This window comes from Lissotriton helveticus, chromosome 1_1 (genome assembly GCF_964261635.1).
Source record: "Lissotriton helveticus chromosome 1_1, aLisHel1.1, whole genome shotgun sequence".
NCBI lineage: Eukaryota > Metazoa > Chordata > Amphibia > Caudata > Salamandridae > Lissotriton > Lissotriton helveticus.
Window position 1 is genome coordinate 1,987,945,286 of NC_136057.1, and position 17,424 is coordinate 1,987,962,709.

The 17,424-nt window shown below is 46.2% G+C and overlaps 1 protein-coding gene across 3 annotated transcripts in view; it reads left to right on the plus strand.

Moving 5' to 3' along the window:
• SNX7 (sorting nexin 7) overlaps positions 1-17,424 on the plus strand; it is a 202,003-nt gene that overhangs the window by 14,880 nt on the left and 169,699 nt on the right. The window contains exon 1 of one of the 3 annotated variants that reach the window (XM_078644244.1): positions 16,930-17,049. The exons of the other annotated variants lie outside the window; for them this stretch is intronic. The gene's annotated coding sequence lies outside the window, so the exon portion shown is untranslated. Of the gene's footprint in view, positions 1-16,929; positions 17,050-17,424 lie in introns of those variants that run through there. 3 annotated transcript variants of the gene reach the window in all.

Sequence of the window (17,424 nt, forward strand, 5' to 3'; positions counted from 1 at the left end):
TACGGCAAACCCCGGGCGTTAAGATGAGTTGATTAACATGGGATGTAAACGAGGGGGCTTTGTCGAACCCTACGTCTGGATTTAATGTATTTTCAGAATATGCTGTAGGGGATCTTAAATGTGTTTGCACATTTGATGTGGAGTGGGGCATCACCGAATGAACCCAAACGCACCTTTTCTGTCTTAATCTTGCTAAGGGAGATCCAGTGTGGAGATATGTTTCAGAGAAGATGGTGCTTTTTTCCTCTCATCCCAGCTCTCTCGTTAGGTTGAGATGTATCTGTTTAAGTGGGTTAATGTGACTTGACTTGAAATGCTAGTTAACAGTGCACTGTAACCCTTGGTGGGGAACGGTGAAAGCAGCATCTCTTCAGGCACTCCGCCATTTTGGTTGCAAGTGTTTGGCATGACGCGACAGAGTTTAAGTTGAATTGTACACTCCATCAGTCAGCTACCTGAATACCATCAGTGGTCCGTGGTGGAGGTATTGCGTCAAAACAGGAAGCGTCAATCTCTGCGCCCCACGCTTGGAACTTTATAAGCCATCATAATTTCCTACTTATAGCTATTTAAAATGGTGAAATGTCAGTGATATACTGCATATGGTAAACTGTTTCATACTGTCACGGGGCAGGGTACTTCAGCTGTATCCACTATATCCACAATTATTTACAATACATTTAAAGAAGCACTTGTTTTTGGTTTATTGATCTACTCAAAGGGGTCAATCCAGTGAAATATTTAACAAAACATTTCAAAATCGCAGCAGATATCACGAATCAATTCTACAATGTCTGTTGCTGGTGGTTGTTAGAGATTGGGGACTGGGGAAAGAGTGCTGTGTGTAAAGATGCTTTCTTGCACAATAACCACGCTGCACAGTGTTATGGAGTACACTTGTTTATTTCTATTTGTTTCCCTAAAGAGCGCCGAGCCGATCTTGCTCCCGGTCGGCTTTCGCGCCTCTCACTCTGGTGCGCGCGAGCCTCCCAAAATGGCCGCCCGCACGTCACGTCATTACGTGACGTGCAACAACTAGAGCGCGCCACTACATATCTCCCTTTTTTCCAAACAATGAATATGTAACTTACAGTTCGTTGTCCATATCATAGTCTCGGAACCTGGCCGGTCTCACCACAGTCCTTCCTCTCCGGGTTACCCTGGTCGGGGTAGCCGGGGTAGCCGGGGCCGCGCTGCTCTGGGTTTCTGTGCTTATCCTTCCCTCTCTCAGCGCGGTCGTGCTCTCGTCAGTTCTCCTCTTGTGCATTTCCGTTGCGTTTCCTTGGTCGCTGTCAGGGTCTCTCTCCTCGGGTTGTTCGCCTCTCTCGCCTCTCCTTTCCTGCAACTCTCCGGCCGGTTGTTCCTGCTCCTCGTTCGGTTCCTCCATGTCTTCCCATTCTGTCCCGCCTTGGTGCCATCGTAAGACTTTGTTGCATCTGGCCATGCGGTCTTGGGACCACACATTCCCGTCACTCAGCAAGGCCGCTCGGTCATACACCTCCTTGACCTGCATAGGTTTACTATATTTACTGTCTCCCTTCTTCTGTAGCGTTGCCAGTTTTACTCACACCCACTCGCCTTTTTTCCAGATCAGCCTCTCGTACGTTCCTGCGTTTGTTATAGTGGTCGGCATAGATGGTCTGTGCCTTTTCCAGGTTGGCTTGTACCACTGGAGGGGACCACTCACTCGTTAAGATTTTTTCTTAGCGCGGTTGTCATGCGTGAATGGTTCACGGCCTCTCAGTATCTGGAATGGGCTGTACCCGGTCCCAGTGGGGGTGATTCTGTACGCCCACACCATGTTCCATATTTCCTTTTCCCAGTCCTTGTTGCTGGAGATCGCTGCTTGTACAGCTCCCATCACTACTCTATTAAATCGTTCCACCAGGCCGTTACCCGCGGGATGGTAGACCGACGTGCGCTTGGTAATGATGCCATTCCTCTGCATGAAGTTGTTCCATTTATCGGAAGTGAAACGGGGTCAATTATCACTCAGGATGGACTTGGGGATGCCCTCTCTCACGAAGGTATCCGACAGAAACTTTAAAATGTTCTCGGCGTCTATAGCTTCATTTACTTTTACCTCTGGCCATTTTGAGTATCTGTCGATGAGGACACATACGTACTTCTGGATGCCTTGCCGTCAAGAATTGGACCCAAAATGTCTATTGACAGTTCCTCCCACGGATTCTGTGGGGGGTCGAATTTTCCCAAAGCTGGGCGCAAGGGTTTGAGAGTCTTGTCTGCTCCTTGGCACTGTAGACAATCTCTGACGTGTCTCTCTGCCCGTATATCCATGCCTGGCCACCAGTAGTTTTGCTTGGTCCTTAGCTTCATTTTTCCAATACCCAGGTGGCCCTCGTGTAAAATGTCTAGTAACTTGGGAATGATGCCTCTTGGGGGGATGACTTTATCTCCTCTGTACGTGAATATTCCCTGGTCACCTAACGACAACTCTTCCCTGACCTCATAGCATGGTTTAAGGCTCTCGTTCATTTGTCTTTTGTCTGGCCACCCCATGACAATGTGAAACTTCACTTCCTGCATGACGCTGTCCTCCTCGTATGCCTCTGTCCACTCCTGATTACTGATGAGTCTCTCCTGGTCCTCCATGAGTGCTACCATCTCCTCCTTTCCTGCTTGGTCTTCTTCTCCTGGCTCCATGGCCGCCTCTCTGCTCAGGTAGTCTGCTACTCTGTTCCGATTCCCTGGAATGTACTCCACGTCGTACCTGAATTCAAGTAACTTCAGAGACATCTTCGATATTCTTGGGGTGGCGCTGGCGTGTCCACTTGATGTTAGCACTTTCACCAAAGGTTTGCGATCTGTCTTTAGTTGGAATCGAGTACCCCAGAGGAATTGCCGGAATCTTGCTGTGGCCCACACGACGGCCAGCATTTCCTTTTTGATAACGCTGTATTTCCTTTCCGTGTCGCTCAATGAGCGGGTTGCGAAGCTGATTGTCTCCATCTTCCCTTGTCCCCGATCTTGCATGAGTACCGCGCCCAGCCCCTTGTCGCTGGCGTCGGTGGTGAGCACCGTTGTGCCCTGGGGGGTCATATCCTTGGAGTGGTATCGCTCCTGCGACATCTTTCTTGATGGTCTCAAATTCACCTTGGGCCTCTGCTGTCCACTGGAATGCGCTGCTCTCCCTTGTCAGCAACCTCATGTGGTGTGTCTTTGAGGCGAAATGTATCACGAATTTGCTGTAATACTCCGCCATGCCCAAGAATGACCTGACCTCCTCCTTGTTGGTGGGCGGCGGAGCCTCGGAAATCGCCTTTACGTTTTGTGCCTTGGGCGTGATTCCTTGCACCCCTATCTCGTGGCCTAGATAGGTTACCGACTCCAGGCCCAGTCGGCACTTGGCCCATTCGGCTGTGAGGCCCTTGACCTCCAGGGTCTTTAGTACCTTGTTGAGCTTCGAGTCATGGTCAATTTTGTCGCACCCCAGGATGTCATCCTGGAAGTACTGGATGCCATCCATGTTCCTAAACAGCTGGTGCATCAATTTCTGGAACACTGCGGCCGCCGAGGCCAGTCCAAGTGGCATGCGGCAAAACTGATAGCATCCGAATGGGGTGATGAATGACGTCAGTTTCCTGCTGTCAGGGTGCAAGGCTATTTGGTGGTAAGCTGAGGTCAAATCAATGGTGGAGTACCACTTGACTCCCCTGGTTTTTTCCATCATTTCTTCGATCCTTGGAAGAGGGAATCTCTCTACCACAATGTTTTTGTTCAGCTCCCTCAGGTCAACACAGAGCCTGACCTTTCCACTGGGCTTCCTGACTACCACCAATGGTGCGAGCCACTCGGCACACGTGATGGGTTCAATGATCCCTATTTTTTCCAAGTCCTGTAGTTCTGTTTGGACCGCATCTCTCACCGCTAGGGGCACGTTTCTTACTTTGTGGGCGACTGGTATGGCTCCTTCCTTCAGCACAATTTTGTGTAGGAATTTCTCCAGCTTCCCCACTGTGCCTCCGAATACTCCGGGGTAGTCTTCTTTCCACTTGGCCAGATCTGGCCACACTTCAGGTTCTGTGAGAAGTATCTGTTCCTTCCCTCCTGGATCCAGTTTGATAACTAGGTCGCCTTGATCCAGCCATCCCAAAACTGACGGTCCCTTCTCTGAGATGTACAGCTTGCAGGATGCGGATCGGCCTCTGAACTCGAACTTTAAGGGTCGAAATCCCGCCATTGGTATACGGTCGCCGTTGTATGTGACTGGTCGGATGTCCAGCTTCTCCAGTTCTGGGCCCAAATGTGGTCTGAATATTTCATTCCACACCGCTCTCTGGAGGATGGTGTACGGAGAGCCGATGTCTGCTACTACGCTTATGGGTATTCCACCCATTGTCATGTCTAATACAGGTTTTGTTGTCCTTTTTCCATCCACACACAGCACCTGGTCGTATGTACACAGAACTGTGACTACTTCTTCTTCTGTGCTTCCTTCATGGTCTTCATCACCCTGGTCAATGTATTTCACCATACTCTTGGACAATTTCTTCCGGCACACTTTCTCGTAATGGCCTATTATGCCGCAGTACATACATTTGGCCCGGAACGCTGGGTATTTCCTGTCATGTGCTTCATGAGACCAGCTTCCACATCTGTAGCACGTTTTCTTATTGTTGTTACCTGCTTGTTTCCCTGGTGGTCCTGGGTTACCTTGCCATTTATTTGGTCCCTTTGGGGCAGAGCTCTTGTACTTATAGTCTCTGCGAGGTTCCTCGTCATCTACTCTGTTCACCATGGGACTGGGTGTTGTTTCCTTCTTTGTTGCATCTGCGCACCTGCGTGCCAACTCCGCCCTTTTGACAATGACCATTACTTCCTTAAGTGTGGTGTCCCCACTGGCCCACAACTTGTCCTGTACATTCGTACTCGTGGTGTGCATCACTATTTGATCTTTGATGAACTCGTCCTCCCACGCTCCATATTTGCACGTGGTCGCCAGCTTCTTCAGGGCCGCCACATACTCCTCTACCGACTCTCCGGGACGTTGTTTCCTTTGTTGGAAATTAAATCTGTCGACTGACACACACACAGTCGGCCGGTAGTGTTCATTCAAGTCATCAATGGCGTGGGCGTACACGTTGTCGTCTGTGCTTCCTCTCGGTTTGGGTACCAGGCTCTTGTAAATTCTGAGTCCTTCCGGTCCCAGGTTGAGTAGTAGTATGCGCTTTTTCCTCTTGGGGTTAAATTGTTCCTCATTCTCATCTTCTAGGACTCCTATGAAGTTGTCTATATATTCCCTCCAGTCTTCCCACTTCATAAGTGGTTCCCCCGGTTTGGGCAGGAATTGAACTGGCGCTATTGCATATCCCGCTTGTGTGCTCATCTTCTCCTCCTTGACTGTGGGCGACGTGTTCCCTTTGCTTCTGGGACTGCCTGGGGTGTTGTCCACTTCTTGGTTTCCGGCTTGTAACTGGGGACTCTCTGTGTCAGCCCCCTCTCCCTCCTTTATGGTAGCCAGCGCGGTTCCCTGGGTGAGGTTGGCTGTTTGGGTTTGGCGCGCTCAGTCCTGATTGCGCCTGGGTCCTTCACGTCCCCCTTGCAAGGTTGCCTTCCCCCCAGGGTGTATTTGGGGCTCTGCCGCGCTCTTTAGGGTATTGTACCTTATTCAATGCCTTGTTCGATCTTCCTTGACACTGTGCTCCTTTTGGCTGCTGGGCCGTGCTGTCCTGATCCCTGCTGGGATCTGAGATCACCGGTGTGCTGCTGTCTCCCTCGGAGTGTCCTCGTGGTGGGTTCGTTATTTATTTTTATTTTTTTTCTCAAGGTGCAGGGGTGTAGCATCCCACCTTCGTCGCCATTGTAAAGATGCTTTCTTGCACAATAACCCCGCTGCACATTGTTATGGAGTACACTTGTTTATTTCTATTTGTTTCCCTAAAGAGCGCCGAGCCGATCTTGCTCCCGGTCGGCTTTCGCGCCTCTCACTCTGGTGCGCGCGCAGCCTCCCAAAATGGCCGCCCGCAACAACTAGAGCGCGCCACTACACTGTGTGTTTTAATGTTCTCGGCCCTAGAAGACCCCTTTATATCTGGTGCATTGTTCTGTGTGTTACAGACCGTGAATATACTTGTGCATTAATTGCTCAGCAGCATAACCTATACAATAGTATTTATGTATGGACGACATATTTCAAACGGGACATTTTTACGTAATACATATTTAAGGTGTTTGGACTACAACATATGTTTTACTTTTGAAAAGTAGAAGTACCTATTGCCGAGCAAGTGTACTATTTTTGTATTATTTCTGGGCAGATATGGCTCATCTTGTGGTAATCGGATGTAGCTCTCTTTGCTTGGGGCGGTGCATTTGCACAAGGTCCTATTAGTGTAAGGTTTCCTCTGACCGCCATTGTAGCTGTTTTCTTTTTTGTCACCCTTCTGTTTGGCCAATGAACTCATTCACATTGCTTGCCTGAAGATGAATGCACCCCTGCTGTGCCACTGAATGTAATATCACGTTTATAATACTCTCACACACCGGCAGCAGTGGGAGGCGGAAGCCGCGTCATGGCAAGGGATGCTTCTGTGGTAACCATCTTCTGTTACTGAAAGCAGTCATCTAAAGGCTAGTGTCCGACAACTTGCACTGTGACTGCAGTGGGGGAGGGAGGTTGTGCAACACTTAAAGCCTGGCACATCATGGCACAGAGTAGCCTTTATACGTTATTGTTCAAGCCACTCAGTCAGGCGAGTTGCATCAGCCTGCCACCCTGCAGCACTCGTAGCAATATTAACTCAAGCGTGCAGCAGCGAACACCGACAGGAATGTGCTTGCACAATAGTTTCTGCATCACCCATCTGTTCTGTGTTAAATCCCTTGCAGCGACATCATTTTCAGGACAGCAAGTTACAGCTACGCGTGTTATATCTACACATAATTTAAAAACCCCTTTTGTAAACACGCTTTAGGAGATTCTTATGGTTCAAGGAGACACAACCTGTGGTTGAAACGTGCTGCTCATTCTTAACAGTGAGGAAGGGCAGAGATGTCCCGGGAAAGCTTATAAATGTAATCCGTATATTCCATTTAGTGGCTTGGGGCAGAAAGCCCCCATCCTTCAGGGAGCCCCATTCCCCTGAAAGCCTATGACTGAGATATGGGATGCTGCGGGCCTTCTCCTCGTATTCTGCAGAGGAGACCCATGGTTTTGTGTTATGCCACTGGTCCCATTATTGTGAAAACGAGAGAGCAATGTTCTCCTCTTAAATAAATATTTGTTTGTGTGAACACACATTCAGATTAGATCTGCATGTATATGAAATGTATTCTAATTTTTTTTACAGTCTGTTCTGGGTTTGGCGTATTTGACATCCCTGTTCTCTTTAATCATGAGGGTAGTCTGACCCTCTTTTGTGTTGTCTTTTTTTTCCGTGTGTGCTGTCTCAATGGCCTTGTTCATAATCACATTTCATATCTTTACCAAATAAGTGCTTCCATTGTTCTGTAATCGGCGTGTGTCTTTTGTGCCACAGTGGCATAGTTAGCCTCTGTATACACGTGCCCCAATGATTAACCTATTTGCATGCGAAATATTAATTAACCAGCTCAGTCACTAACCTTTCATAGACCTACTCTGGGTTTACTCACACCATCCAGCTCATCCATCTACTGAGCCGATATCTTTTTGACCATTACTTACTTCCCCACTACCTACCTACGGGAAACGGCCTTTAAAACGTGGTCATACCACGCATGACCGTTGCAACGAATCATTCACCACGAATATTCATTTACCACGCATGCCTTTACTATGAAATCGGGCATGCATGTTAAAGGCATGTTTGTTGTAAAGAATGCGTATTATGACAGCATTGTACACCCAGGGGCCCGGGAAAGGTGGCTGCAGCAGGGGGCGGTTTTAGGGCTCTGGGCCCGGAAAAGGTGTGGTTTTAAAGCACTTCGAGGCCAGGTAGGGGGAATGTGAAGAGGCTCCCGTGCTCAGGGGGCAGTGGAGGACTATCTAGTTGCCAACAGGTCAAGTGGTGGAGGTTAGGGTCTAGCCCCATGGGTCCCGGCTTACATTAACTGGAGCTTACCACAACAGAAGAAATGATGCCTGGATACCTAGGAATTCCTTTCATGGTGCTAATGGCCAGCTGCAGAGAGTTTTGTACCCAACTCCGCCCATCGCGGCCTCAGCCTGCAAGCAGAACCCTGCGACATGCCACCACATTGGAGGATTTGTAGTGAGAAAGTTCAGGCAGGCCCATGGCAGAAGCGGCCCCTCCCCTGTTAGTTACCCTTCCTACGGAGCTACGAAACGGCCACGCGCACCATCCAACTAGCGCAGGTGGGTATACACAGCTGGGGCCTATCACCCTTGGTTGTCTGTGCTCGTGTATCATTTTACCACTCCTATGTTATTACCAACCATGGCTTTAAATCGACATTCTCACAGTAAAGGCATGTGGGATAATGCCATAATCGTGGCAAAAATGTTCGTTGTCAATGCATGCGCAATAATGATGCATGCGTGGTATTGAGAGCGAAGTAAAGGCATGTGTGGTAGTTGAATGCATTGTTCTGTCATACAACCCCTTCCTACTCTTCCACCATTCACCAACGTACCCATCCACAAATTCATTCTTCTACCTGATCACACATCCATCCGCCTAATTGTTCTTTCACCCATCTTGCTACTCATCTGCCATCACTCTCTGACTTATCTGGCATCACCAGTAGGCTTGTCCACCGTTACCCTGGCTCATCTATCTACCAAGCTAACTGTCCACCATCCAGCTACTTAGCTGTACAGAGAACCATCCACTTTTACTCTCATCCACTTACCTCCTGATACTCACAAAATCCCCATCCCCCTACACTCACTCATTCGTCAACACATAAACTCCTCCATCTACTCACTGGTCTGTACATCTGTCCTCACCATCCACTCACCTACTCGCCCATCCTTGCATCCAGTGACTCAGTTAGCCATCTACTCACCATTGATCAATGTGCTCATCCACTCATCCTTTAATCACCAGCAAGTGAATAATCCACCTGACACATAGTCTTCCATCCACCTACTTACTCATTCATCCTCCTTACTATACATTATTATGCCTCACTACTTTCTCAACCATCTTATGCACCCACCATTACTTCCCCTGACTCACTCTTTCCTCATCTGTCTGGCTGTCCGTAAATCTGCTTATTAACCAAACTATCCATCAACTAATCATATATTCGCCTAATCATTGCTATCCACTAACTCATCCTGTAGTTACCTTGTCCATAATGCACATACTCATACAAACTAAACTTGCACATCAATTCGCATGCTTCTCCACTTGCACATTAATCCACCTATCTACACATCCATGCACAGCGCACCATCCTATCCATCTTTCCATTCTCCTCCTCCCCTTCAGTTAGTCCACTCACTGCCTATTGATCCAGCTTCCCATCAACTTCATAGAATTGGGAGCGTAAAACGCACCACTCACCAATGCAATTAACTAACCATGCTTCCAACTTTTCTCTATCATCCCTTCTTCCATCATCCACACACTCTTCCACCATTCATTTATGTTTGCCAACTAATTCCCTCTTCACCTACTTATTGCCGCCGGAGCTTTCAGAGCCGCGGCTCGAGGCTGCCCCTGTTTTCCGCACGACGAGGTTGAAGGTCGGCTTCCCTGAACGGCAGGAGCCGCCGGATATTTCCCTACACGGCTGAAGCCGCGAGCCATTGTTCAAAGCGGCAGGCGCCGCCAAACATTTCCCTACGCGGCTGTAGCCGCGAGCCATTCTCAAAGCGGCAGGCGCCGCCAAAACATTTTCGTGCGCGGCTGAAGCCGCGAGCCATTTTTCAAAAGCGGCAGGCACCGCCAAGCATTTCTGTGCACTCGCCGTGAGGTTTCTTTTGCCCTGTGCTGTTTCCACGTCACTACAGGAGTAGCTGACAAGACTTATTCCAGCCTGTTGCTTTTCAGTGGGGAAAGGAGACCAACTGCCTGGCCGCAGAGGAGGCGAGAGGCGCGGCCCCGGGACTGCGAGGACCAGCATCCACCATCACCAGCTGGGTCCTCTTCCCGTGTGAGCCGCGCCCCCTCCCAGTGCCACGCCCCCTCTCGCCCAACAGGAACTTATGCAAGGCTACCAACGCGCACCGCGGGACGCGCGCGGGTCGCAGCCCGGGACGAAGCGGCCAGACAAGGCTAGGCTTGGCCACTCCCCTGTCGTTTACCAGTAAGTTACGAGATTTCATTTCAACATATTGTTAGATCGGGATTACCAGCCGGGTATGTCTACACCCATTGAGGACGGTATACCTTCCAGGGTAGGTTCTTCTATTCTGGGCCCACTGGATAAATATTTTATAAAAGCCAAGGTGGAAGTTGATAGAGAGCTGGCTCTGGCAGAGCGCCGTGCAGCTCGACGGCTATCAATTGAGCATCTTAAAAACACAGCCCGGGATACTGTTATTAAAGCTATCCCAGATGTCCAGTTGGATCACCTAACTCGGGATACTTCTGATGACGACCTATTCAATACGGACAATGTTCCTTTAATTTTTCAGTCTAGCTCGTCTGCCAAAGATCAGATTTCCACCAGCCACCAACTGGAGCAACCCCTTCCTAGCAGTAATTTAATTATTGATCTCATTGACCTTGATACCCCTAAGCCTCCTAACATTCATGAAAGCTCATGTATCATGGAGACACCTAAATCTTCAGAGGCGGGACAGCGAGGACAATGTGACTTATTTACTTTTAAAAGTAAAGCCCCTAAAAAGCTGAGAGGCACGTACTCGGTGAAAAGGAAAAAGGTCGTACTTAGATCTCCACCAAAAAAGCGAAGGAAAAAAAGCTTATGCCAGGTTGATACAATTACGGTATCCACAAAATTATGCCCCAAAAGGACTTATTAATGAAAGAACTACATAAAATAGCTGAAGGCGCACCCAATGTCCTTAGTAATACACTGATTGCTTAGGTTCCTCCAACTATGAAAGACTTTGTAGATGCGATGGAGCACCTTATGAAAGCTTTACTCATGCCAATAGTGGAGAGAGTAAGGAAACTAGGAACTCAATTGGATACCCTCATAGGATGCCTTACCCCAAACACTTTAATTAGTAATGATATGGCAAATTCCCAACCGACTCTTAAAGAGAAAGAGAAAGTTACAAAAGAGGTAAAAACGTCCAACCCTGATATAACTGTAAAAGTATCTAAAATCCCTACCATACCAACTCCCACAGCTGCTTTGCGCGGAAGAAACAAAGTTTCTAAGGTTTCATCCAAATTGCCCGCAGATCCTCAAGCACAGTCAGCTCAAATTAAATCTCTCATGGATTCGGCAAGAATGGGGAATGCCAAATCCACGCGGGATACGGAAATCTTTGCCCAGAAACATAAGAGATCACTGGGTGAGAGACATGTGGATCTACCTCCAGCAGCTTCTCACAATGTTATTATTCTAACAGGGGTTCCACCTTTACCATCTGAAGTAAGATATGAAGACCCTGTTAGTCTCAAAAATAAGGTCATTTACTGGCTAAAAAATAATAGGCCATTGTCATCACACCTAAACGGTGATATTATCATGGTGAGGAGAACTAGCTGGGTGGGCTTACGCCCCAAAGACATTGAGGGCGATGTAATTATAATTACATTTAAAGATCCTAGAGTCACAAACCACATATTGGACTGGTTCACTGTTACCAATAAAGGCCCGATTTCACCCAAATCCTTATTATATTTCTACCCAGAAGCCTTAATGCCCCCAAAACCATATCGCTCCATACATCACTACGAGAACCGCACAACTCAATACCATCAAAGACCATTGCGAAATTTCCAAAATCCAGGACAGGGAAATAGGGGTGAAATTTGTACCACCTTCAATCCACACTTGCAAAATGGCAGGTCGTTGAGAAATAAAACCTATTCAACTCCTAGATATGACCAACCTTGTTATGGTAATTTTTTCCCGCCAATAACTCCAACTTGGAATTTCCCTTGTAATAATTACTACGAAACGCTCTATGCCTTGGAGGATATAGATTGACTCCCTTTCGAGAAGAACCAAAGGGTGGAGGGGGAGGATAATGCTAGTATACTCTCAAATACACCATCCATGAAGAGCTGCCCGAAAAATACCAAGATATCAGAAGACCTGGTAAATGGAATAAATATACAGCCCCCAGTACATCGTTTCCCCCCAATTGACCAGTGTATTAAAGTAAAACCTTTGACTACTTGTATGGTAACGCAAGATCTATCCTCCAAGTTACACATTCTTAGTTAGAACTTGGCGGGGATATCTTCAAAAATTACTCAACCGGCATCGCTGGAGGTAGTTAACTCCTATTCTGTCCTGTGCTTTCAGGAAACTTGGGTGCTTACCCCGATACATTTATTGGGCTTCCAAACTTTTCATTCAGCAGCAATAGAGAGCAACCAGGGCAGACACCGGGGGGGACTCTGTATATATGTAAGTGTAGCCGTGGGACAGAGGATACGGAAATGTGTACTAGGGGATTTCTACCAAATCATAGTTATGGACTTGGGCTTAGCTTTGAGTCTCTTAATCATTAATTTGTATAATAACATCCCCTTAGATCGTCTGGAGAAAACATTAGATGATTTGTCTCATTCTATTATTTCGATCAAAGAAATGCGGGCGGGGAATGTGTGACAGCACTCATGGGTGATTTTAACTGTCATATCTGCCAAAACAATTCCAGGGGTGTGTGTGATTTTTCTCCTCCAAACGATAAGGAATCAGAGGACGAAATGCCCGATCACTTTGTGCATACAAACACAGGGGAACTATTAAATAATTTCATGGCATCGTTTAATTTAGATTTTGCAAATGTCTTATCATTCCCCTTGAAACTATTTAAACCGACATTCCATGGAAGAGCAATAAATTCCACCATCGATTTCATCCTCTTTTCGAAGATGCATGCCTCTTTCATATCTTGTTGGGATACTTTGGACCACCTTTTTGGTGATCACTATCCTCTTGCTTTAGTTATTGTGTTACCTTCTCCCAGCCCTAGCCACGAAAATCCTGGTCTTAACTATGAACAACCCATTAGATTAGGTACACTTAATGGTTATACCATCAAATGGGATCAAATTAATCCAGCTAATCTCCTTAAAAATTTACTTAAGCTGCGATGGGAGGAGATACACACTTGCTTGTCCATAAATGAACACCCTCAATCAATCCTGGAAGCCTTCTTGAAAATTCAAGAGAGTCTCAAAATGCTCCTCACAAGACAGTTCAAGCAAGGCCCTATTACCCCAAAAGGGTGGTTCGATAACGAGTGCACAAGAGCCCTAAAATCTCTGAAGAAAGTTCTCCATATAACACCTAAACAAGTTATGGAGATACGTCAAGCTAGACTTCGATACCATCTTGCCATCAAAAACAGGAAAAATACTCTGAAGAAGGAAGCTTGGCAGACTCTCTTGTTAACAAGTGAAAATAGGGACTCTTCAGCTTTCTGGAAATTCTTAAACACCCCACTCCCATGGATAAAAACACCTAAGAGACACCTGGACCTTGCAATTGATGGTGATACCTGGGCTGCCCATTTTCAAGAATTATACAGTAAACCTAGTCTTGTAAATGGCACCCCATTGGATTCCATCCTGTCTCCACATTTAACATTTCCCTCCAGGAGCAAAAGTATTGCTAACGTTGTGTTTTCACATGAAGAGGTGATCGAAGCAATAAGGGAGTGTCCGTCCGGGAAGGCACCTGGTCCGGATGCCATCCCTGCAGACGTTTTTAAGACCAAGATATATATGTGGGCACCAATATTAACCGCTGTTTTGAATTCAGCGAATGCATCTGGCCAAATTCCAACCTGGGCTGAAGCAATAGTGATACCCATATATAAAAAAGGAGATAGGCACCTACCATCATCTCCTTGCTCGATTCTACCATGAAGATCGCGGGGCGAATCATCCTGAAACGCTTGCAAAAGTGGATAGAAGAGGAGAACATACTCTCAAGATTGCAATATGGTTTCCGAACGGGAAGGGGTACAGTCGAGCAGAGCTTGAACTTACATCTCATTATGTCGAAATATGTGGTGATTAAGAGGGGAAGTCTCTACATAACATACATAGATTTAAGCTCTGCTTTTGACTGTGTGGTCCATGACCAACTATGGGAAACTCTTGACCATTTAGGGATGGATCCATCAATTCTTGCCTTCATAATGAAACTGTATAAAGATGCTGGTGCCAGGGTGCGGTTTGGCTTGAAGGGAGAATGCTCACCAAGGTTTACCATCAATAGAGGGGTTAGGCAGGGTTGCATCTTAGCTCCCCTGCTTTTCTCACTCTATATAAATGCCATCGGTGAGCATTTAAAAAACATTGAATGTGACTACCCTAAGGTGGGAGGCCAAGCCATCCCAATCTTGCTGTATGCCGATGATGCGGCTATCATCTCACAAACAAGATTGGGGCTACAACGTGCTGTTGCTGCATTTACCAACTATATGCAGGAAAGGGGCTTGAAAGTCAACATTGGGAAGACCTTTTCTATGGCTTGCAGTAAGGGCAGAAAGAGAATTCAATGCCCTATTTTTATTAAGGATCAAAAACTGGAGACAGTTGACAATTTCACGTACCTTGGTATAAACATAAACAGGAAGGTATTATGGCAGCCCGCTGTCAAAGCTAGGAAACTTGCTTTTGTCAGAGCAATTGGAGGTATACGTGACTTTGCAAGTAAAATAGGAGAAAGGCCAGTTAAACAACTCATCATGATCTATAAAGCCAAGTGTGTTTCTACAGCTATCTATGGGGCCGGCCTCTGGGGTATTGAAAATGACATCTCATCAATCCAAGTGGCAGAAAACAACTTCCTAAGATACCTGTTAGCGACGTCGAAAGCCACATCAGTCTATATGATGCATATAGAGCTAGGCCTACCGTTTATCATTGATCTAGTAAAAGTTGAGCCACCGCTTCTATGGCATAAAATTTGGACCACTTCCGAAACTGCTCTAAACCGTGATATAATAATGGATATTCTTAATCTGGAGGGGGTAAAACATATGAAATGGCTAACATATGTTAAAAAGATGTTCCAAGCGATAGATCGCCCTGAGTATTATACTGACCCAACGACACTGGAAAATATCTCAAGAAAAGAACTGAGAAAGACCCTACTGGACCACCTAGAAGCCAAAAGGTGGGCGACCCAGAAATTAAATAAATCAATCCAGGCCTATCAAAGGATCACTGTGAATAAAGGGTTACAACTATATCTTTCCAGTGACTATTCCTGTTTCACAAGAATGTTGCTTACAAGATTTAGGTTGGGTTCCTTTTTTCGCCTAATAACTTTCCCGATATGTAACGATTGGTCGCGAAATTTGAGCCTATGCCCTTGTGATCATACTTCTGTTCAATCAAACATTCACTCCATATTATTTTGTACTTATTATACCACCCCTAGGAAATCTTTATTGAGACCATTGTTGAAAAAATGGGGTCTAAGGTCCTGTAGAGACGCCTTTGAACGCCTACAAGAGCTAGAGGACAAGGATGTCATATGTAAAATGGAATATTTTTTAAAATTATTACTTAAATTTAGAAATTCGTTAGCATGTACAACCTGATTCGGTAAACAGCTAAAGATCCTATTGTACATTGGTCTGTTTCTAAATACTGTGTTCTTCTTAAGATTACTTCTCATGAAAATGTTTATATTTAAAAATTTTATATTTTGTTTTTCTTTGATAATTAAGTGTTATAAACGTTATAAATGTAAGAAGATTTTCTTTTAACCAATATTTTGAATGCTTTTATGATATTCAATGTAAATATCGAATAAAGCCTATTTTGATTTGATTTGATTTGATTTACTTATGCATCCACCTTCTTACTCATCCATCCGTATAACACTTTAGTTATCGACCTACCCACTCATCCACCAAACACCTATTCACTTATCCACCTACATATTTTCATCCATTCACCCAGCAAAACACCATCCTGCTCTCTTCCACACTAATCCATTCGCATGCTCAATCTTCTAGTATTGATGACCTTCCAGACCCATGCAATGCTATCTACTAATCCACCAACAGGAACTCTTACTCAGCCACCCGTTTACCTAGCAATGCTCCTTCGTATCCACCTACTCATCTACTGTTCACCTAGGTATACATCTAAGCACCTTCCTAGATCTCTGTACTGGGGTGAGTGTTTGACATGGTTCAGCATTCCGTCCATCAATTGTTCTTTTTGCATTTTTCACCCGGATTGGGGTGTGTATGCCCAGATGTAGGTTCCATGCTCTCCATGCCGCTGGATACGGGCTATCCCAGCTGATAAAGGGGGTATACCCCTAAACTGGTCCTAGGATGTTTGTTTCCGGTCCAGGCAGGACTGTTCCCATGGGGAGCAGGGTCAATACTGATTTGCACATTGTGTGGTCCAAACTGGAATGGCATGGTTAGTAAAAAACATGATGGATTTAGGCCCAGATCTCTGACTGGGGATGAGTACTTGACATTGTTCAGCAGTCCATCCATGATTTGTTCTTTTTGGACTACACAGTCAGACATGCTCTGGAACAGTCTTAGCACAACTCACTCCTGAACTGTAGAGAGAGGTCAAAGGACCATTTCTACAGCATTGGTCACTCTGGGATCATATTTGTGAATCATCCGCTTTCTCTGGGACTCCTCATGCCAGGAACAATGCAGGGGTTCTTGTGTACAGTCTCTCCTCCTTTAGGGAAAAGCACACTCCTAACCCTCTCTCAGCAGGCAGGCTTCTAGGTTCTTTAAGCGGAACCTCAGCTTCTTAAACATTAATTGAGGATTGTAGGTAATGTCCCCCCATCTCTGAGAGACTGTCTGACAGACACCAACTCTGATTGCTCTGCAGGTCTTGGACTTCTCCTTGAAACATTTTCTTCAAAGGTCAAGAAGAACTAGGGCCTGGAAAATCGTTGAATGGTTTGGATTCAAATTTTAGACTCATTTTCCAGACAATGGATGTGGATACGGTCTCTGAGGCTTCCGAACCAGTGTAGGTATGTTCTCTTTTAAATGTCATTTCAAGACTGCTCCCAGGCACAGCCTTTGTGCGAAGTGATGTTTCTCAAAGCAGGTAGCAGTGGGGCTTACTCTCCTTAGGGGTACCCAAAATATGTGCTCAAAGAAGTGAGAGTTCTTTGCACCTGATACTCCTTTCAGGAAAGCTGATGACTAAGCTGGGACAGGCAAAAGGGAGGTCCCTCTCTCGAAACTCTCTCGCCTTGAACAACAGAAACTCCAACCTCGTCCCTCACGACTCCCTTCCCTTGAAAAACAGAAACTCCATTCCTGTCCCTCACCCCTACTATCCACCAAACGGCAGTGCTCATGAAGAACTAATGAGCAGTCCTTTGCCAGCAAGGCCCTCGTGG